This window comes from Oncorhynchus keta, chromosome 25, assembly GCF_023373465.1.
Source record: "Oncorhynchus keta strain PuntledgeMale-10-30-2019 chromosome 25, Oket_V2, whole genome shotgun sequence".
Lineage (NCBI taxonomy): Eukaryota > Metazoa > Chordata > Actinopteri > Salmoniformes > Salmonidae > Oncorhynchus > Oncorhynchus keta.
Genome location: NC_068445.1, coordinates 33,822,667 through 33,844,708, shown reverse-complemented (window position 1 = coordinate 33,844,708; position 22,042 = coordinate 33,822,667). Strand labels below are relative to the sequence as shown.

Here is a 22,042-nt window from a genome sequence, read left to right as displayed (position 1 = left end):
ATCTAGTGGCCAAAATCTAAATTGTGCCTGGGCTGGCATAATATATTATGGCCTTTCTCTTGCATGTTTTTTCTTTGTATTATCTTTTACCATATCTAATGTGTTATATTCTCCTACATTAATTTAACATTTTCACAAACTTCAAAGTGTTTCCTTCAAATAGTATCAAGAATATGCATATCCTTGCTTCAGGTCCTGAGCTCCAGGTAGTTAGATTTGGGTATGTCATTTTAGGCGAAAATTGAAAGAAAGGGTTGGATCCTTAAGTTTACTGACTTGCCTAGTGAAATAAAGGTTCAATAAAAAAATCAGTTAATTGCGAATAACCTAATCAGATCGAGGCAAATAGAAGCTTGCACTAAAAATGTAAAAGAAATGTTCTCTCGACTCTTCCACAGCAGCTTGAATTGAGTTCTGATGACAGGAATTTAGGATGCAATTGAAAGGCTAACATTCAATTCATAGGCATTAACATAACATTTCACATTTACAAAACAACCTGCTTGTTAATCACTTCCATATGAATTTATTTTATTGAACCTTTATTTAACTGGGCAAGTCAGTTAAGAACAATTTATTATTCACAATGACGGCCTACCCCGGCCAAACCCGGACGACGATGGGCCAATTGTGCGCCACCCTATGGGACTCCCAATCACGACCGTTTCCACTTCATTTCAATTAAATAACAATTAAGCTACTAAAATTGAAGCTACTAAAAGACGTTGAATTGACGTCTGTGCCCAGTGGGAAATGTATTTCACCCTCTTGATTTCAGTAAGGAGTTTGGTAAATATTTTCCGGACGGGGGCGCGTATTTATGTGCTTGACTGACGCAAGAGCCCGGAGCAGTGAAAGGGACACTGTCCCTTTCCGAATCCCTCTGTCGCACTTGATCCCAGTCGAAATAATCTAACGATAGGGACGGGTCAACTTGGTCAAATAGAGGAATCAATCAAAAATAATCGCTGTTAGTAGTGCTTACTCATAGCTTGAAGTATGGTAAAGTGAACATTGGGATATTCTTGGATTTTTTTTTCTTTACATCGACCGTTGAGGGGGTAGGCTACTCGTGGAGTTAAAAGGCGGACCACTTGTGTTTTCCCTGGTTCTGTCAGATGAACAAGTCGTAAGAAGTCGATACCACTCGCGCATTTTTCCAGCTGACATCTTTGTGTTAGGTGAGTGTGTTTTATAGAATAAAATGATTCATTCAATTCTCTGCCTATTATAAACATGTATTTGATTTCATTTGAGATGTCCTCTCAATGCTTTTGGGGGATGCAACTCGCACACTGAAACTGGCAAAAAGTTTTGACAAATCGCTATTCAACATAATTACCATCGTGTTGCTACATTTGTCGGTGTTCAATTCTATTATATTATGTTTCAATATTAGCCTATTGATAAAAGCTGTTTTTTTTATTTTTGAGGAAACCCTCAAGGGAACTAGTTATTTTATTATTTTTGAATGATCTGCTATCTGAAGTGATTTATTACGTGCAGTGCACATTTCTGCGATGTTAATATTTGGTCGTTTTTGGCGTGGCAGATGTCTTCTGATGGAGGTGGTTAAGGTGTTTCGGTTTCCAAAGGAGTTCAGAAGTTGTAAGAAGTTCACACCTCTGGAATTCCCTTTTCAAACACTATTTAGTGCATCATTATATCGGTATACTATGCATGCTTGAATAGTTAAAGATTCTCAGGACAGACGTCAATGCTTCATAGCTCCATTCGTTCCCTATTGATTTCGCAGGGCTGCTACTCCTGTTGACAGTGTGTGAATGAATGATAGCCTAGCCCTAGTGTAAACCTGCAATGACTCAAAACTCCAATCTGAAGTATGGCACTAAGCTAGAACTGCATTACCATTCGAAATGCATGGAGTGACCTATTGCATGCAATACATACTGAAATCCATGTCATAATTGTAATTTTGAACCCTAATTTGCCTATGTATTGGTCACTCAAAGGATTTTTTAAATGAGAAATTGGATGACGGTACAATAGGCCACTAAATCCATTTCAGTCAAAAATTGTTAGGATTTTACATTAAACAGGCTACAGGCTGTTCAATGGTTGTTATGAATGAATACAATATTCCCTGGCCTTTATTTATACACCTTTTGGGTGCAAAAACCCACTGTTGTGGGCGCATCTACAACAGGAAAGTGATCAATGGTCTATTGTCTGATCTAGGGGTGACCACATTTAGTCGACTGGTCAATTGTTTGGTTGATAGGCTATTGGTCATCAATATTGTTTTTAGTCGAGCAGCGGAAAGCACAGTTGAAGCTGTAAGTTTACATACACCTTAGCCAAATACATTTAAACTCAGTTTTTCACAATTCTTGACATTTAATCAGAGTAAAAATTCCCTGTCTTAGGTCAGTTAGGATCACCACTTTATTTGAAGAATGTGAAATGTCAGAATAATAGTAGAGAATGATTTGTTTCAGCTTTTATTTCTTTCATCACATTCCCAGTGGGTCAGAAGTTTACATACACCAATTAGTATTTGGTAGCATTGCCTTTAAATTGTTTAACTTGGGTGAAACGTTCTGGGTAGCCTTCCACACTCTTCCCACCATAAGTTGGGTGAATTTTGGCCCATTCCTCCTGACAGAGCTGGTGAAACTGAGTCAGGTTTGTTGGTCTCCTTGCTCGCACACGCTTTTTCAGTTCTGCCCACACATTGTATATAGGATTGAGGTCAGGGCTTTGTGATGGATACTCCAGTACCTTGACTTTGTTGTCCTTAAGCCATTTTGCCACAACTTTGGAAGTATGCTTGGGGTCATTGTCCATTTGGAAGACCCATTTGCGACCAAGCTTTAACTGATGTCTTGAGATGTTGCTTCAATATATCCACATCATTTTCCTTCCTCATGAGACCATCTATTTTGTGACGTGCACCAGTCCCTCCTGCAGCAATGCACCCTCACAACATGATGCTGCCACCCCATTGCTTCACGGTTGGGATGATGTTCTTCGGCTTGCAAGCCTCCACCTTTTTCTTCCAAACATATCAATGGTCATTATGGTCAACCAGTTCTATTTTTGTTTCATCAGACCAGAGGATTTTCATCAGAATCTTTGTCCACACGTGCAGTTGCAAACCGCAGTCTGGCTTTTTTATGGCGGTTTTGGAGCAGTGGCTTCTTCCTTGCTGAGCGGCCTTTCAGGTTATGTCTATAACAGTTTCAACTGTTCTGCCTGCGGCTATGGAATCCTGACCTGTTCACCGGAGGTGCTACCTGTCCCAGACCTGCTGTTTTCAACTCTCGAGGGACAGCAGGAGTGGTAGAGATACTCTTAATGATCGGTTATGAAAAGCCAACTGACATTTACTCCTGAGGTGCTGACTTGCTGCACCCTCGACAACTACTGTGATTATTATTATTTGACCATGCTGGTCATTTATGAACATTTGAACATCTTGGCCATGTTCTGTTATAATCTCCACCCGTCAAAGCCAGAAGAGGACTGGCCACCCCCCATAGCCTGGTTCCTCTCTAGGTTTCTTCCTAGGTTTTGGCCTTTCCTAGGGAGTTTTCCCTAGCCACCGTGCTTCTACACCTGCATTGCTTGCTGTTTGGGGTTTTAGGCTTGATTTCTGTACAGCACTTTGAAATATCAGCTGATGTACGAAGAATAACATAAATCAATTTGATTTGAGTTATATAGAACTCGTTTTACTGTGGATATAGATACTTTTGTACCTGTTTCCTCCAGCATCTTCACAAGGTCCTTTGCTGTTGTTCTGGGATTGATTTGCACTTTTCACACCAAAGTACGTTCATCTCTAGGAGACAGAACACGTCGCCTTCCTGAGCGGTATGACGGCTGTGTGGTCCCATGGTGTTTATGCTTGCGTACTATTGTTTGTACAGATGAGCGTGGTACCTTCAGGCGTTTGGAAATTGCTCCCAAGGATGAACCAGACTTGTGGAGGTCTAAAATTTTTGTCTGATTTCTTTAGATTTTCCCATGATGTCAAGCAAAGAGGCACTGTTTGAAAGTAGGCCTTAAAATACATCCACATGTACACCTCCATCTGTCTCAAATTATGTCAATTAGCCTATCAGAAGCTTCTAAAGCCATGTCATCATTTTCTGGAATTTTCCAAGCTGTTTAAAGGCACAGTCAACTTAGTGTACGTGAACGTCTGACCCACTAGAATTGTGATGCAGTGAATTATAAGTGAAATAATCTGTCTGGAAACAGTTGTCGGAAAAATTACTTGCGTCATGCACAAAGTAGATGTCCTAACCGACTTGCCAAAACTATAGTTTGTTAACCTGTCAGGTTAATCAGTTGGGAGGCTGCAGGGATGGCACACCATTTACCGTTAATTCCCATAATTGCTAATCTACAATGTTTGTGTGGTTATGCTCATTTCTGTTAATGCATTCCAAATGTTATTATTACAGTTTCACCGTTGTCATAGTAGGAGAGGACAAGTGGTTTGCAAAGCACACAGCCTTGTGAGAAACAAGTTTTGCTTTATTTTATTCCATTTACGAGTTCTCAATTGAGTCATCGTCTTTTGTTTGGAGCGCTCCAGTCAATGTTGAGTAAGGACACGCACTTGATTACGCATATTGAAGTTGGACTGGTCTACCTGACCTGCGTGCAAATGTAGGCCTCTGAATGTCCCCATTTGGGGATCTGATACTATTTCTGATTGTCTTCATTCACCATCACTGTGGCGCTTCTCAAAGTCATTAGTTCTTTGCCTTTAAACACCCAGGCTAATACAATAGTTGATACAAAGTTTCAAGTCCCTTGCAGACAGGCCATGAGTAGCCAATGTGATTTATAGGATTTTTTTTTTTAAAGCATCAGACAAGCTCAACATATAGTTGATTTTATTCAAACAGGTTGTGTCTATATATGGAAAAATACACGTTTTAATTGTCAACCAATCGATTGGTTGAAAGAACACACGACTCTTGGTTGACTCAGATTATTTTTAGTCGGTGACATCCCTAGTCTGATCTATTCCTAATGGTTGGGAATGGAATGGTGATGTAACATCATCTCAATCCTCCTCATTCCTGTCTTGTTGCCCTATTATGGGCTGGGCGATATGGACAAAATATCATGTCACAGTATTTTTCAATGTTTTTGACAGTAGGTTGCTATAGAGGTATTTGACGGTATTTCATGTATCTGAATGATAAAAGTCTAAATATGCTTTATGAGTAGTGCATGACCCTAGGATGGCAGTAAATTAATTATAAGTTGTTTTCATGTCTTTCTCTATTCTGATTGTTTCATACTCAACCAAATTGGGACAAAACTGACAGTGTATTTCAACATAACACTTTGGGGAGCCATAAAACAAATGGAGACCCATTCATTTTCAATGGAAGGAAGTGAAGTAGGCAGTTGGGCAATAGCATGGGCGAGGGTCATGGCAAGAAGGGATCCAGCTTTTGTCAAAAATAACATTAAAGTGTTGTTTTTTGCATTTTAGCAAACCCTAACCCTTTTCCTAACCTTAACCTAATTATCCTAACCTGCTACATTAATTATCCAAACCTGCTGTGTAAGGTCTCCTAACCTGCTACAAAAAGTCAAATCTTGACAAAAGCTGGATGACTTCTAGCCATGACCATGGGTGAGGGAGCATGAAGAGGGCGGGACCAAAGGTGGGGAAAGCTGAACTTTGTGCAAATACTCCCACGATATCACAATGCTATTGATCAATCAAAGCTCACTTTAGCGTCAAGCCCCTACTGGATTGGCAGTTGATACCTAAGCGCTACTTAGCCTGCTTGCAAGTTTGCTAGCACCCACATAGCCAATTTATTTATATTTTATTTAGCGCTGTTTCAAAATGTTATAGACTGTGTGTGTACACCGTTATATTATTCCCCATGCTGATTCAAGGTACGAAAAATTGACATGACTAAAAAAAGTGTGACCAGACCACTGGCTGAGAGATACTGTGCATCAGATGTTTTAAATGGGTTGTTGGGAGAGCCCAGAATCGAGCAACTTCCGTTATCTCTGTTATTCTATGGAGTGTAGGTCTAGTACATGGTGATACACTATTCTAAATCAGGTACAGAGTGAGCAGAGATGAGCTGAAGAGAATGTCGTTTTACAGACATCATACTTTGTTTCCCCCTGTATATTATACTTCATCAACATGTCTGTGCTTAGTGCAGCGGGCAGTGATAGGGACCCTTTATAAATAAGTATGGTGAACAGCATTGGACTTTAGAAGCTGCCTCTGTAATGCAGGCTGGTTGGCATACGGTATGTGATGTACCTTATGTTGCTGAAAACAAGAGTATTATAGACGAGGACAGAAGTGGGCCGTTAAATCTACCTTCAACAAGTCAAGCTCTATATAACCCTTTAATACACACACGCGCAGACACACGCGCTCAGACACGCACGCTCAAATCTCAGGCTGCAGTGATGGGCCAATCACTCCCAGTGTGGTGTGGGAACAGCAGTAAGAATTGAGAGGAGAGTGGTCCTCAGGATACAGAGTGGGTTGAAAAGGGCTATTCATTTATTATAATCTAGTGGTATCCAACATGCGAGGGGATCCAATCCGGAACGTGTGGTTTGGGTGACTAATAAAAAATAGATATTACATTTTTAGGTGGGGAGTGGGGATGAATTCAATATACTTAAATGACTAAAACCAAATTGAAACAGTGTATAAATTGGAATGGACCTACAGTCACAGTTTCTTGACCGTGTCCAGCTTGCTAATAATCACAAAATGAAAGATTCAGTCAGGAAGCCACAAAACAAAATAATACTTTTTTTTTTTTTTTAATTCAAATTTTTACTGTGAGGAAATATATATGTGTGTATGTGTGTATGTGTGTATGTGTGTGTGTATATATATATATATTTTTTGTATTTATTTTAATTTTAATTCACCTTTATTTAACCAGGTTGGCCAGTTAAGAACAAGTTCTCATTTGCAACTGCGACCTGGCCAAGATAAAGCATAGCAATTCGACACATACAACCACACAGAGTTACACATGGAATAAACTAAATATATCGTCAATAACAGTAGAACAAAAGAAAACAAAAAGTCTATGTACAGTGAGTGCAAATGAGGTAAGATAAGGGAGTTAAGGCAAGGTGGTCCTTCTGTGGCTCAGTTGGTAGAGCATGGCGCTTGTAACGCCAGGGTAGTGGGTTCGATTCCCGGGACCACCCATACGTAGAATGTATGCACACATGACTGTAAGTCGCTTTGGATAAAAGCGTCAGCTAAATGGCATATATTATTATTATATTATTATTATATTATTATTATTATATTATAAATAGGCCACGGTGGTGAAGTAATTACAATATAGCAATTAAACACTGGAATGGTAGATGTGCAGAAGATGAATGTGCAAGTAGAGATACTGGGGTGCAAAGGAGCAAGATAAATAAATAAATAAATACAGTATGGGGATGAGGTAGGTAGGTAGATAGATCGGCTGTTTACAGATGGGCTATGTACAGGTGCAGTGATCTGTGAGCTGCTCTGACAGCTGGTGCTTAAAGCTAGTGAGGGAGATATGAGTCTCCAGCTTCAGATTTTTTCAGTTCGTTCCAGTCATTGGCAGCAGAGAACTGGAAGGAAAGACGACCAAAGGAGGAATTGGCTTTGGGGGTGACCAGTGAGATATACCTGCTGGAGCGCGTGCTACGAGTGGATGCTGGTATGGTGACCAGTGAGCTGAGATAAGGAGTGGCTTTACCTAGCAGAGACTTGTAGATAACCTGTAGCCAGTGGGTTTGGCGACGAGTATGAAGCGAGGGCCAACCAACGAGAGCGTACAGGTCGCAATGGTGACTAGTGTATGGGGCTTTGGTGACAAAACGGATGGCACTGTGATAGACTGCGTCCAGTTTGTTGAGTAGAGTGTTGGATGTTATTTTATAGATGACATCACCGAAGTCGCCGATCGGTAGGATGGTCAGTTTTACGAGGGTATATTTGGCAGCATGAGTGAAGGATGCTTTGTTGCATTATAGGAAGCCAATTCTAAATTGAATGTTGGATTGGGGATGCTTAATGTGAGTCTGGAAGGAGAGTTTACAGTCTAACCAGACACCTAGGTATTTGTAGTTGTAAGGAATATTCAGTGCAGGCCTCCGGACCTCATTGAAGATCGAATGCGGCCCCTGGGGAATATTTGTTTGACACTGTTATAAACACTTTAAATGTGGCTTGGTTGGATCTCTAACCTAACAATGCCATTTAGAGAGGTTTGAAGAGGTGAAAAAAAACAAGTTTAAAGTCACATTTTATGTAGGTGGTGGGTGTTGTATTTTATTTAATTTAATCTTTATGTTGCTAGGTAAGTAACTTAAGAACAAATTCTTATTTTACATTGACTGCCTACCCCAGCCAAACCCTCCCCTAACCTGGACCACGCTGGGCCAATTGTGCGCCGCTCTAAGGGACTCCCAATCACAGCCAGTTGTGATACAGCCCGGGATCGAACCAGGGTCTGTAGTGACACATCTCACACTGAAATGCAGTGCCTTACACCGCTGTGCCACTCGCACTCATGTCTGATTTGATTGTATTGTAATACACACAGCACACATGACAGAAATATTAAGCACAGGGCCCTCATACTGGAACCGGGCCTGTCTTACTTTCACCAAAATGAGTTAGACCCAGCCTACTATGTGATGTAACATCCACACATTTTTTTCAGTAATCTGCTGCCTTGGCTAGGGTTTCTAGAACACAATGCGAAGATCGGTGAGACATTATAAAGATGTGTTTCAGGTAGAATAATGAACATAGCAGCTATTCACACACAAAACTAAGGACGGAATTCTACGCAGCAGACATTTTCCATGCCGCGGCTCATTTCAAAGATGTGCAGAGATTCGGTATCAAATTGATTACGCTCTATTCTCACTCTCACACAAATGAAAACTGAAAACATACACAAGCGCCATATTCTACCAGTTGCTGTCTGTCACACTCACACATACACACATACATCCACTTGCCTTCCCATAGAAAGGCTTGGAGATGTTTGTACTGATCCCCTTCCAGACTCACTGTGCTGACTGGGAGATTTCCAATCCTCTGAAATAAGAGCAGGAGACATGAGCACCATCCAAAGAGCAGGCCTGCATGCCTTTACGCGCACACATGCACACACATGCACACCCTCAGGCCTTGCCTACTGGCACAAAAGAGAGACTAGTATATAATCCAAGCACCACCATCTGATTTGAAAGTGAATATATTTGTATACACCACTGGAAAGCAGGAGGACACCATATAGTCAAACTATCCCTGCCCTGGTCTGAAGTAGGGATGTGACAAATGGACAATTTTGCTTAACGTTTAAACGGTTTGTTTTTTAAAATCAATCTGTTAAAACAGTAAGAAAAAACCCATACAATTCCACCTCAATTCAGAATGCAGAATAATGGTCCTATTAGATATCTATGACCTCTAGGGCTGGGCAATGAAGCTCTATCTACCACAACCTTTTACAGACAGAACACAGCTACAGTAACACGTCGACCGCAACAATTGATAACTTTTCAGACAATTAGAAGCGTCTGTACCTTATCAGACAGTAGAATTCCCCTCCGGTATAGACTGTTCTTTATAGAGGGCTTGCAGTTACGTCACAAATCACCTAGCAACCGCACCAGGCGCCATGTTGGATGACCAAACTCAGTCTGTTGGAAGTCCTCTAATCGTCCACATGGCTGGCTGCCTTTTGCAACCAATGGAAACTTCATTTTTCTCAGAACCTAGAAAATGGAGGCAGTGGGAGAACCTTCTCAAGTAAGTAAGAAACCTAGTGTGCAGGCTTACTCAAATAAGCTGCTAATGTAATGTTCACCAGTTAGCCAACTTTAAATCAAATCAAATCAAATTTTATTTGTCACATACACATGGTTAGCAGATGTTAATGCGAGTGTAGCGAAATGCTTGTGCTTCTAGTTCCGACAATGCAGTGATAACCAACAAGTAATCTAACTAACAATTCCAAAACTACTGTCTTATATACAGTGTAAGGGGATAAGGAATATGTACATAAGGATATATGAATGAGTGATGGTACAGAGCAGCATACAGTAGATGGTATCGAGTACAGTATATACATATGAGATGAGTATGTAGACAAAGTAAACAAAGTGGCATAGTTAAAGTGGCTAGTGATACATGTATTACATAAGGATGCAGTCGATGATGTAGAGTACAGTATATACATATGCATATGAGATGAATAATGTAGGGTAAGTAACATTATATAAAGTAGCATTGTTTAAAGTGGCTAGTGATATATTTACATAATTTCCCATCAATTCCCATTATTAAAGTGGCTGGAGTTGGGTCAGTGTCAATGACAGTGTGTTGGCAGCAGCCACTCAATGTTAGTGGTGGCTGTTTAACAGTCTGATGGCCTTGAGATAGAAGCTGTTTTTCAGTCTCTCGGTCCCAGCTTTGATGCACCTGTACTGACCTCGCCTTCTGGATGATAGCGGGGTGAACAGGCAGTGGTTCGGGTGGTTGATGTCCTTGATGATCTTTATGGCCTTCCTGTAACATCGGGTGGTGTAGGTGTCCTGGAGGGCAGGTAGTTTGCCCCCGGTGATGCGTTGTGCAGACCTCACTACCCTCTGGAGAGCCTTACGGTTGAGGGCGGAGCAGTTGCCGTACCAGGCGGTGATACAGCCCGCCAGGATGCTCTCGATTGTGCATCTGTAGAAGTTTGTGTGCTTTTGGTGACAAGCCGAATTTCTTCAGCCTCCTGAGGTTGAAGAGGCGCTGCTGCGCCTTCTTCACGACGCTGTCAGTGTGAGTGGACCAATTCAGTTGTCTGTGATGTGTATGCCGAGGAACTTAAAACTTGCTACCCTCTCCACTACTGTTCCATCGATGTGGATAGGGGGGTGTTCCCTCTGCTGTTTCCTGAAGTCCACAATCATCTCCTTAGTTTTGTTGACGTTGAGTGTGAGGTTATTTTCCTGACACCACACTCCGAGGGCCCTCACCTCCTCCCTGTAGGCCGTCTCGCGGTAAGCAAATTGGAGTGGGTCTAGGGTGTCAGGTAGGGTGGAGGTGATATGGTCCTTGACTAGTCTCTCAAAGCACTTCATGATGACGGAAGTGAGTGCTACGGGGCGGTAGTCGTTTAGCTCAGTTACCTTAGCTTTCTTGGGAACAGGAACAATGGTGGCCCTCTTGAAGCATGTGGGAACAGCAGACTGGTATAGGGATTGATTGAATATGTCCGTAAACACACCGGCCAGCTGGTCTGCGCATGCTCTGAGGGCGCGGCTGGGGATGCCGTCTGGGCCTGCAGCCTTGCGAGGGTTAACACGTTTAAATGTCTTACTTTACATACTGTAGCTAGCTAAGTGAATTAAATATAACCAGCTTGCTAACTTCCTACTGTAATTAGCTAGTTAGGTACCTATCTTGATGTATTTATCGTTGTACTGTAGCACTAAATGAACTTGTAGCTTGGTAGCTAGTTAACAGCCATGGAAGAGGATGAAAGGATTAGCCAGATGTTCCAGCTGTCCGAGAAGGCAGAGTCGACTACTCTGGATAGGGCACGTGCATTACCTTTGTGGGAGGACATTATGAACCTATTCTCCTGTTCCAGCTGTCCGAGAAGGCAGAGTAGGCTACTCTGGATAGGGCACGTGCATTACCTTTGTGGGAGGACATTATGAACCTATTCTCCTGTTCCAGCTGTCCGAGAAGGCAGAGTAGGCTACTCTGGATAGGGCACGTGCATTACCTTTGTGGGAGGACATTATGAGCCTATTCTCCTGTTCCAGCTGTCCGAGAAGGCAGAGTAGACTACTCTGGATAGGGCACGTGCATTACCTTTGTGGGAGGACATTTATGAACCTATTCTCCTGTTCCAGCTGTCCGAGAAGGCAGAGTAGACTACTCTGGATAGGGCATGTGCATTACCTTTGTGGGAGGACATTTATGAACCTATTCTCCTGTTCCAGCTGTCCGAGAAGGCAGAGTAGACTACTCTGGATAGGGCACGTGCATTACCTTTGTGGGAGGACATTATGAACCTATTCTCCTGTTCCAGCTGTCCGAGAAGGCAGAGTAGGCTACTCTGGATAGGGCACGTGCATTACCTTTGTGGGAGGACATTTATGAACCTATTCTCCTGTTCCAGCTGTCCGAGAAGGCAGAGTAGGCTACTCTGGATAGGGCACGTGCATTACCTTTGTGGGAGGACATTATGAACCTATTCTCCTGTTCCAGCTGTCCGAGAAGGCAGAGTAGGCTACTCTGGATAGGGCACGTGCATTACCTTTGTGGGAGGACATTATGAACCTATTCTCCTGTTCCAGCTGTCCGAGAAGGCAGAGTAGACTACTCTGGATAGGGCACGTGCATTACCTTTGTGGGAGGACATTATGAACCTATTCTCCTGTTCCAGCTGTCCGAGAAGGCAGAGTAGACTACTCTGGATAGGGCACGTGCATTACCTTTGTGGGAGGACATTTATGAACCTATTCTCCTGTTCCAGCTGTCCGAGAAGGCAGAGTAGGCTACTCTGGATAGGGCACGTGCATTACCTTTGTGGGAGGACATTATGAACCTATTCTCCTGTTCCAGCTGTCCGAGAAGGCAGAGTAGACTACTCTGGATAGGGCACGTGCATTACCTTTGTGGGAGGACATTTATGAACCTATTCTCCTGTTCCAGCTGTCCGAGAAGGCAGAGTAGACTACTCTGGATAGGGCACGTGCATTACCTTTGTGGGAGGACATTATGAGCCTATTCTCCTGTTCCAGCTGTCCGAGAAGGCAGAGTAGACTACTCTGGATAGGGCACGTGCATTACCTTTGTGGGAGGACATTTATGAGCCTATTCTCCTGTTCCAGCTGTCCGAGAAGGCAGAGTAGGCTACTCTGGATAGGGCACGTGCATTACCTTTGTGGGAGGACATTTATGAACCTATTCTCCTGTTCCAGCTGTCCGAGAAGGCAGAGTAGACTACTCTGGATAGGGCACGTGCATTACCTTTGTGGGAGGACATTTATGAACCTATTCTCCTGTTCCAGCTGTCCGAGAAGGCAGAGTAGGCTACTCTGGATAGGGCACGTGCATTACCTTTGTGGGAGGACATTATGAACCTATTCTCCTGTTCCAGCTGTCCGAGAAGGCAGAGTAGACTACTCTGGATAGGGCACGTGCATTACCTTTGTGGGAGGACATTTATGAACCTATTCTCCTGTTCCAGCTGTCCGAGAAGGCAGAGTAGACTACTCTGGATAGGGCACGTGCATTACCTTTGTGGGAGGACATTTATGAACCTATTCTCCTGTTCCAGCTGTCCGAGAAGGCAGAGTAGGCTACTCTGGATAGGGCACGTGCATTACCTTTGTGGGAGGACATTATGAACCTATTCTCCTGTTCCAGCTGTCCGAGAAGGCAGAGTAGACTACTCTGGATAGGGCACGTGCATTACCTTTGTGGGAGGACATTTATGAACCTATTCTCCTGTTCCAGCTGTCCGAGAAGGCAGAGTAGACTACTCTGGATAGGGCACGTGCATTACCTTTGTGGGAGGACATTATGAGCCTATTCTCCTGTTCCAGCTGTCCGAGAAGGCAGAGTAGACTACTCTGGATAGGGCACGTGCATTACCTTTGTGGGAGGACATTTATGAGCCTATTCTCCTGTTCCAGCTGTCCGAGAAGGCAGAGTAGGCTACTCTGGATAGGGCACGTGCATTACCTTTGTGGGAGGACATTTATGAACCTATTCTCCTGTTCCAGCTGTCCGAGAAGGCAGAGTAGACTACTCTGGATAGGGCACGTGCATTACCTTTGTGGGGAGGACATTTATGAACCTATTCTCCTGTTCCAGCTGTCCGAGAAGGCAGAGTAGGCTACTCTGGATAGGGCACGTGCATTACCTTTGTGGGAGGACATTATGAACCTATTCTCCTGTTCCAGCTGTCCGAGAAGGCAGAGTAGACTACTCTGGATAGGGCACGTGCATTACCTTTGTGGGAGGACATTATGAACCTATTCTCCTGTTCCAGCTGTCCGAGAAGGCAGAGTAGACTACTCTGGATAGGGCACGTGCATTACCTTTGTGGGAGGACATTTATGAACCTATTCTCCTGTTCCAGCTGTCCGAGAAGGCAGAGTAGGCTACTCTGGATAGGGCACGTGCATTACCTTTGTGGGAGGACATTATGAACCTATTCTCCTGTTCCAGCTGTCCGAGAAGGCAGAGTAGACTACTCTGGATAGGGCACGTGCATTACCTTTGTGGGAGGACATTTATGAACCTATTCTCCTGTTCCAGCTGTCCGAGAAGGCAGAGTAGACTACTCTGGATAGGGCACGTGCATTACCTTTGTGGGAGGACATTATGAGCCTATTCTCCTGTTCCAGCTGTCCGAGAAGGCAGAGTAGACTACTCTGGATAGGGCACGTGCATTACCTTTGTGGGAGGACATTTATGAGCCTATTCTCCTGTTCCAGCTGTCCGAGAAGGCAGAGTAGGCTACTCTGGATAGGGCACGTGCATTACCTTTGTGGGAGGACATTTATGAACCTATTCTCCTGTTACAGCTGTCCGAGAAGGCAGAGTAGACTACTCTGGATAGGGCACGTGCATTACCTTTGTGGGAGGACATTATGAACCTATTCTCCTGTTCCAGCTGTCCGAGAAGGCAGAGTAGGCTACTCTGGATAGGGCACGTGCATTACCTTTGTGGGAGGACATTATGAACCTATTCTCCTGTTCCAGCTGTCCGAGAAGGCAGAGTAGGCTACTCTGGATAGGGCACGTGCATTACCTTTGTGGGAGGACATTATGAACCTATTCTCCTGTTCCAGCTGTCCGAGAAGGCAGAGTAGACTACTCTGGATAGGGCACGTGCATTACCTTTGTGGGAGGACATTATGAACCTATTCTCCTGTTCCAGCTGTCCGAGAAGGCAGAGTAGGCTACTCTGGATAGGGCACGTGCATTACCTTTGTGGGAGGACATTATGAACCTATTCTCCTGTTCCAGCTGTCCGAGAAGGCAGAGTAGACTACTCTGGATAGGGCACGTGCATTACCTTTGTGGGAGGACATTATGAACCTATTCTCCTGTTCCAGCTGTCCGAGAAGGCAGAGTAGACTACTCTGGATAGGGCACGTGCATTACCTTTGTGGGAGGACATTATGAACCTATTCTCCTGTTCCAGCTGTCCGAGAAGGCAGAGTAGACTACTCTGGATAGGGCACGTGCATTACCTTTGTGGGAGGACATTTATGAACCTATTCTCCTGTTCCAGTCCCTAGCAAGGAAAAACTGAGGACAGAGAGATACTGTATAGCAACATAATATTCAGTGCTGTCTAATTTGAGTATAATGAAGCCTGTTTCTTTGATGTTTTCTGTTCTCAGATACAGAGCCATAAAACCCTGTCTGCAGATGAAGAGGTCCCAATGAATGTCACAAGAAAATAAGGGTACATCCTTGTATACCATGGATTCTGTGTACCTATGATAGCACATTTTGTGAACAAAAAAAATACAGTTTAAAAGTTACACACATTGTATAGTCCTATTCCAACTGGAGCAGGCCAACCCTGCTGGGTGTGCAGGCGTCTGTTCCAGCCCTGCACTAACACACCTGAAGGTGCTCTCTAAATGGCACAACAGAATCATTCAGATTGTCACAGCCTATGACAAACATCTCGTATGAGAGGAGACATCCCTCAGTTATATCTGGAAAAGGACACAGTAGAAACAGATGCTGCTTCAGCATTGCTCATCTTCACAGTGGGAATCCAGTCAACATGGGTGTCTTGATAGAGGTCAGCTGGTTGAACCTACAGTAGTACATAACAAATGAAAAGCCCACCTGATGTTAGAATCACTTTCTCAGGTCAGCTATACCATCAGGTCTCTTCAGTGTTGTTTGGCTGTGTTTAATTCATTCAGGTGATTCAGTGTCATATAAAGAACAACCAATAGTCAACACAGCAGGTTGTCCTACCCCATTGAAGCCTTTATTCTATGTCCATACATTTTCCCTCTTATGAATGAAGTTCTCAACAGATTATCATTGGGTTATTATATGAATACATGTTAACCGCTGTTTTTCTTTGACAATAATGTCCTCCAGGATATATGGACGTCATATCGTACAACTTGCTTCTCACTTTTTCATGGTCATGGAAGGGATCCAGCTTTGGTCAAATTAACTTAATATTTGACATTTCATAGCAAGTTTGTAGAATTTACGCAGCAGGTTACGAGAATGAATATAGCAGGTTAGGATCATTAGATTAAGGTTAGGAATAGGGTTAAGGGTAAGCTAAAGTGCAAAAAATTACTTTGACGTTAATTTGACAGAAGTTGGATCCCGTTTAGCCAGGATGCCTTTTTGGCCTAGGTTACATGGTTACATGGTTATTGAACAATCATGGTGAAAAAATTGCTTCCCCAAACTTTAAAACTCATGTGACACATGCTAAGACTGCAAGCTATCTAGCTAGCTAATTTTGGCTAACTTACTGTAGTGTTGTTGTTAACACCTTGTTAGCATAACATCTAAATGAATCTCAGGTTCAGGTTTTAACGTGCAAAAAGGTTTATTCACTTTTTTGACCGTTCTTGAGTCTTAGCTCATTGGTGTCACCAATGGCGTTTCATGATTGAGTGGGAATCTGTATACATTGTTTTCCTGTTGTCTTTCCTGCCTTGTTAGAGCAGCCAAATGATCTACACAAAATGCCCGTGGTGATGAATAAACGAGTTTTAGGCACTGCAGTTTGGGTTAGCCTGTCGGCTGTTGTTAACGGAATAATTCATGTGGTCGTCTTTCAACATGGCCCCCAGGAGGCATCGTACGTTAACTGGAAGCCTGGAATTGTTTCCCTGACAACAATAAACATTGCTGATAGATGTGCTGATGTATTTTTTTTCTGCCGTTTTATACTGAACAAAAATATAAACGCAACATTTATAAACGCAGGTTACACGTGGTCTACGGTTGTTAGGCTGGTTGGACGTACTGACAAATTCTCTAAAATGAGGTTGGAGGTGGTTTATGGTAGATAAATTAACATTGAATTCTCTGGCAACAGCTCTGGTGAACATTCCTGCAGTCACCATGTCAAATGCACGCTCCCTCAGAACTTGAGACATCTGTGGCATGGTGTTTTTTTTTTTTTTACAAAACTGCACATTCTAGAGTGCCGTTTTATTGTCGCCAGCACAAGGTGCACCTGTGTAATGATCATGCTGTTTAGGTGGATGGGTTATCTTGACAGGCTAAAATTCTCACAAACTGAGATGTAAACAAATTTGAGAGAAATTAGCTTTTTGTGCATGTGGTTCATTTCGGGGATATTTTATTTCAGCTCATGAAACATGGGTCCTTCTGTAGCTCAGTTGGTAGAGAGAGCATGGCGCTTGTAACGCCAGGGTAGTGGGTTCGATTCCCGGGACCACCCATACGTAGAATGTATGCACACATGACTGTAAGTCGCTTTGGATAAAAGCGTCTGCTAAATGGCATATATTATTATATTATATTATGGGTCCAACACTTTACATGTTGTGTTTTATATTTTTGTTCAGTGTAAATGTCTTGGTAAGTCCCGGTATTTAACAAACTTTAAAGTACTTTTTTAGGAGAAGGTTGGTCTGTGCACAGGTAGGCAGGCTGCACGCAGCAGCTCAAGATGATTTGATTGACAGTTCTGGTTGCCTAGTGATGGAACTTCAGAAGCGTCATTCCTTTACAGACAAGTAAAATGTTTCGTATCTCCAGAGAAGGTTTCGTGTTGGCGTTTTAAAAAATACGTAGTGTAGCCTACCCTAACAGACAAGTAAACATGTCGTAGCCGAGATGCTTTCAAGGGGCCACATTTCATTTCAAGTAGACTACTGTAATTTTAATATTGATACAAAAAAAGAACCACTCACTCAGCAATAAAGAGTAAGTACCCTGTGCTTGCAAGACTGGCCCGAAGATACCTCTGTATCCCAGCAACATCAGTAACCCGGTGAAAGGGGAGAATCAAGAATTCCGCAGTGACCTGTTGCCACTAGGAAAAAGCAACCAGTGGAGCGCAAACAACATTGTAAATACAACCTGTATATATCTGATTATTTATTTCCCCTTGCCATTCATACTACAATTATTCACACACGGTTACAACACTGTACATCGCTAATAACATAACATTTGAGATGTCTTTATCCTTTTGAAACCTTTGTGTGTGTGTGTGTGTAGTGTTTACTGTTCATTTCTGATTGCTTATTTCACTTTTGTTTTTCACTTGCCTTGGCAATGTTAACATGTGTTTCCCATGCCAATAAAAGCCCCTTAAATTGATTTGAGAGGAGGGTCAGGCCGGCCAGCACGAGGAAGGGAGGGAGGGAGAGGAGGGGCAGGCAGGACAGCCTGAGCGAGGGAGGGAGGGAGAGGAGGGGCAGGCAGGACAGCCTGAGCGAGGGAGGGAGAGGAGGGGCAGGACAGCCTGAGGGAGGGAGGGAGAGGAGGGGCAGGCAGGACAGCCTGAAGGAGGGAAGGAGTGGAGGGGCAGGCAGGACAGCCTGAGCGAGGGAGGGAGAGGAGGGGCAGGCAGGACAGCCTGAGCGAAGGAGGGAGAGGAGGGGCAGGCAGGACAGCCTGAGCGAGGGAGGGAGAGGAGGGGCAGGACAGCCTGAGCGAGGGAGGGAGAGGAGGAGGGGCAGGCCAGCCAGCGGGAGGGAGAGAGGGAGGGAGGGAGAGGAGGGGCAGGCAGGACAGCCTGAGCGAGGGAGGGAGAGGAGGGGCAGGCCGGCCAGCGGGAGGGAGAGGAGGAGGGGCAGGCCGGACAGCCTGAGGGAGGGAGAGGAGGGGCAGGCAGGACAACCTGAGGGAGGGAGGGAGGGAAGGGGCAGGCCGGACAGCCTGAGGGAGGGAGGGAGGGAGGGAGGGGAGGGGCAGGCAGGACCGTGCGCCAATGTCTTGGTAATATGCATCTTGCAATGTCTTGTTTTGCATGCCTCTTCCTCTCTGGTGTTATTTAAATTACACAACTTTCCCCAGGCCTTTATAGCCTATCGTCTAGAAAATGTTAAGGATCCCAACTTTGTTTAAACGTTCACACCCCTAGACTGAAGAGAACATTCCTGCCTATGTGGTACACACACACACACACACACACACACACACACACACCAATGTGTTCTAACCATTGCCACATCTGTAGGACATGCACACTCATGTTGTAGGCGGTGTGGTGTTTGCTCGTTTTTAACTTACTGATGAAAAAAAACTATTTGCAAACTTTTGCAATTGGTGGGGGAAATGGCGAACCTTATACTTTGCATCTTGGTTCAAGAGCTTCTGGATTGACTGTCAGAATTTTAGCCGCATCACAATCCAAAGAGGCTCCATGCCTATTGGCCAAACCTTTTTTGGTTTCTACATGGTTCCATATGTTTTATTTCATAGTTTTGATGTCTCACTATTATTCTACAATGTAGAAAATAATCAAATAAAGAAAAACCTTGAATGAGTAGGTGTGTCAACTTTTGACTGGTACTGTGCGTACGTACATATGTCACGGCTGTTGAAGGAAGTGGACCAAGGTGCAGCGTGTTGAGCGTACATTTTCTTTTATTATAAAAAATGACGCAGAGAAAACAACTGTGAAGCTACAGGCTATGTGCCATAAACAAAAGTCAACCTCCCACAAAGACAGGTGGGAAAAGGGCTACCTAAGTGTGGTTCTCAATCTGAGACAACGATAGACAGCTGTCCCTGATTGAGAACCCTACCTGGCCAAAACATAGAAATACAAATAATAGAACATAGAATACCCACCCCAAATCACACCCTGACCAAACCAAATAGAGACATAAAAAGGATCTCTAAGGTCAGGGCGTGACAACATACACACATACACATGTACATGCATACATACACACACAGTGTTTCCTGTGTGTGTGTGAATATAATATATATAAATATATATACGTATACACACACACACGGGGAACAGTATGTGTGTTTTATATTTATATATATATATACTACCATTCAAAAAACACTAATGTACTTGACCTCTTGCTCAGTTGTTTACCAGGGCCTCTCACTCTTTCTATTCTGGTTAGAGCCAGAATGTGCTGTTCTGTGAAGGGAGTAGTACACAGCGTTGTACGAGATCTTCTTGACAATTTCTCACATGGAATAGCTTTCATTTCTCAGAAGAAGAATAGACTGAAGAGTTTCCATTTTGAGCCTGTAATCAAAAAGTTATAGCACTGCTTCAATCTAGAACCAAGGGCTTCATTTGGCAACGTGAAGAAAAAAATGCTGTATTACTTTAATTTCAAAAGCTCTCTCTTTATGATGTCTTGAAGTTGGTGGTGAGAATTTATGCCGGTTGGATGCAGATTATAGGTAGCACACAAATGTAGGTGAGAATGAGATCACCCTCATACACTCTTGGAGGGATGTCTCCATGTTGTGATGATTGAGTGGACTCTTGACACTTGATGATGTGTCAACATCATTCTACAGAGGAAGAACCAGCAGGCCACACACACACACGCGTGCGTGCGTGCGTGCGCGCACACACACACACACACACACTACACTACACTACACTACACTACACTACACTACACTACACTACACTACACTAAGATAGGAGAGACGAGCTGGAGAGCCAAGTGATCCATGTCAGAAACCTTGCACTCGCACTCGCACGCAAACACACGCACACAGTTCAGCGCATTCCTCTGAGTGTTTTCCTCAGTGGCTCAATAAGAGGGTTCAAGTGAACTGAGAGGGGGGGGAGAGAGGAGAGGGGGTAGGGGTGGCGAGAGATGAGAGGGGGTGTGAGGAAGAAGGAGAGAGGGGGAACGAGAGAGTAGGAAGAGGGGTGTGAGAGAGGAGGAAGGGGTGTGAGAGAGGAGGAAGGGGTGTGAGAGAGGAGGAAGGGGGGTGAGGGAGGAAGGGGGTGAGGGAGGAGGAGAGGGGGAGCGCGAGGAGGGGAGCTCGGAGAGGGGGAGGCGCGAGAGAAGGGGGAGGGCGTGAGAGAAGGGGAGGTTGCGAGAGAAGGGGAGGTTGCGAGAGAAGGGGAGATGCGAGAGAAGGGGAGGTTGCGAGAGAAGGGGGGAGGGCGTGAGAGAAGGGGGGAGGTTGCGAGAGAAGGGGGAGGTTGCGAGAGAAGGGGGGAGGTTGCGAGAGAAGGGGGAGGTTGCGAGAGAAGGGGGAGGTTGCGCGAGAGAAGGGGGAGGTTGCGCGAGAGAAGGGGGAGGTTGCGAGAGAGGGGGAGGTTGCGAGAGAGGGGGAGGGTGCGAGCGAAGGGGGAGGGTGCGAGCGAAGGGGGAGAGGGCGCGAGCAAAGAGGGAGAGGGCGCGAGCAAAGAGGGAGAGGGCGCGAGAGAAGGGGGAGAGGGTGTGAGGAGAGAGAGGGCGCTAGTGAGAAGGGGGAGGGCACGAGAGAAGGGGAGAGCGCGCGAGGAGAGGTGGCGAGGAGAGGTTGGGGGGAGAGGAGAGAACAAGATGGGGCGAGGAGAGAATGAGAGCGAGGGGGTAGAGGCGAAAACGAGAGCGAGTGGGTAGAGGAGAAAATGAGAGCGAGGGGGAGAGGGGAGAACAAGAGGGGGGAACGAGAGAGATGAGGGGAGGGGGAGAGAACAAGAGGTGGGGGGAGGGAGAGAACAAGAGGTGGGGGAGGGAGAGGACGAGAGAGGTGGGGGAGGGAGAGGACGAGAGAGGTGGGGGAGGGAGAGAACAAGAGGTGGGGGGAGGGAGAGAACAAGAGGTGGGGGGAGGGAGAGAACAAGAGGTGGGGGAGGGAGAGAACAAGAGGTGGGGGGAGGGAGAGGACGAGAGAGGTGGGAAGGGAGAGGACGAGAGAGGTGGGGTGGGAGAGAACGAGAGAGTGGGGCTGGGAGAGAACGAGAGAGTGGGGCTGGGAGAGAACGAGAGAGTGGGGCTGGGAGAGAACACGAGGTGGGGCTGGGAGAGAACGAGAGAGTTGGGCTGGGAGAGAACGAGAGAGTGGGGCTGGGAG

The 22,042-nt window shown here is 44.8% G+C and overlaps 1 protein-coding gene across 2 annotated transcripts in view; it reads left to right on the top strand.

The window, feature by feature from the left end:
• Positions 1-849: 849 nt before the first annotated feature.
• The window catches only part of LOC118358550 (growth hormone receptor-like), a 103,321-nt gene continuing 82,128 nt past the window's right edge, over positions 850-22,042 (top strand). Inside the window, exons 1-2 of one of the 2 annotated variants that reach the window (XM_052479130.1) lie at positions 850-1,181; positions 15,418-15,482. The gene's annotated coding sequence lies outside the window, so the exon portion shown is untranslated. The remainder of the gene's footprint in view (positions 1,182-15,417; positions 15,483-22,042) is intronic. The other variant, XM_052479129.1, reaches the window with a different exon arrangement.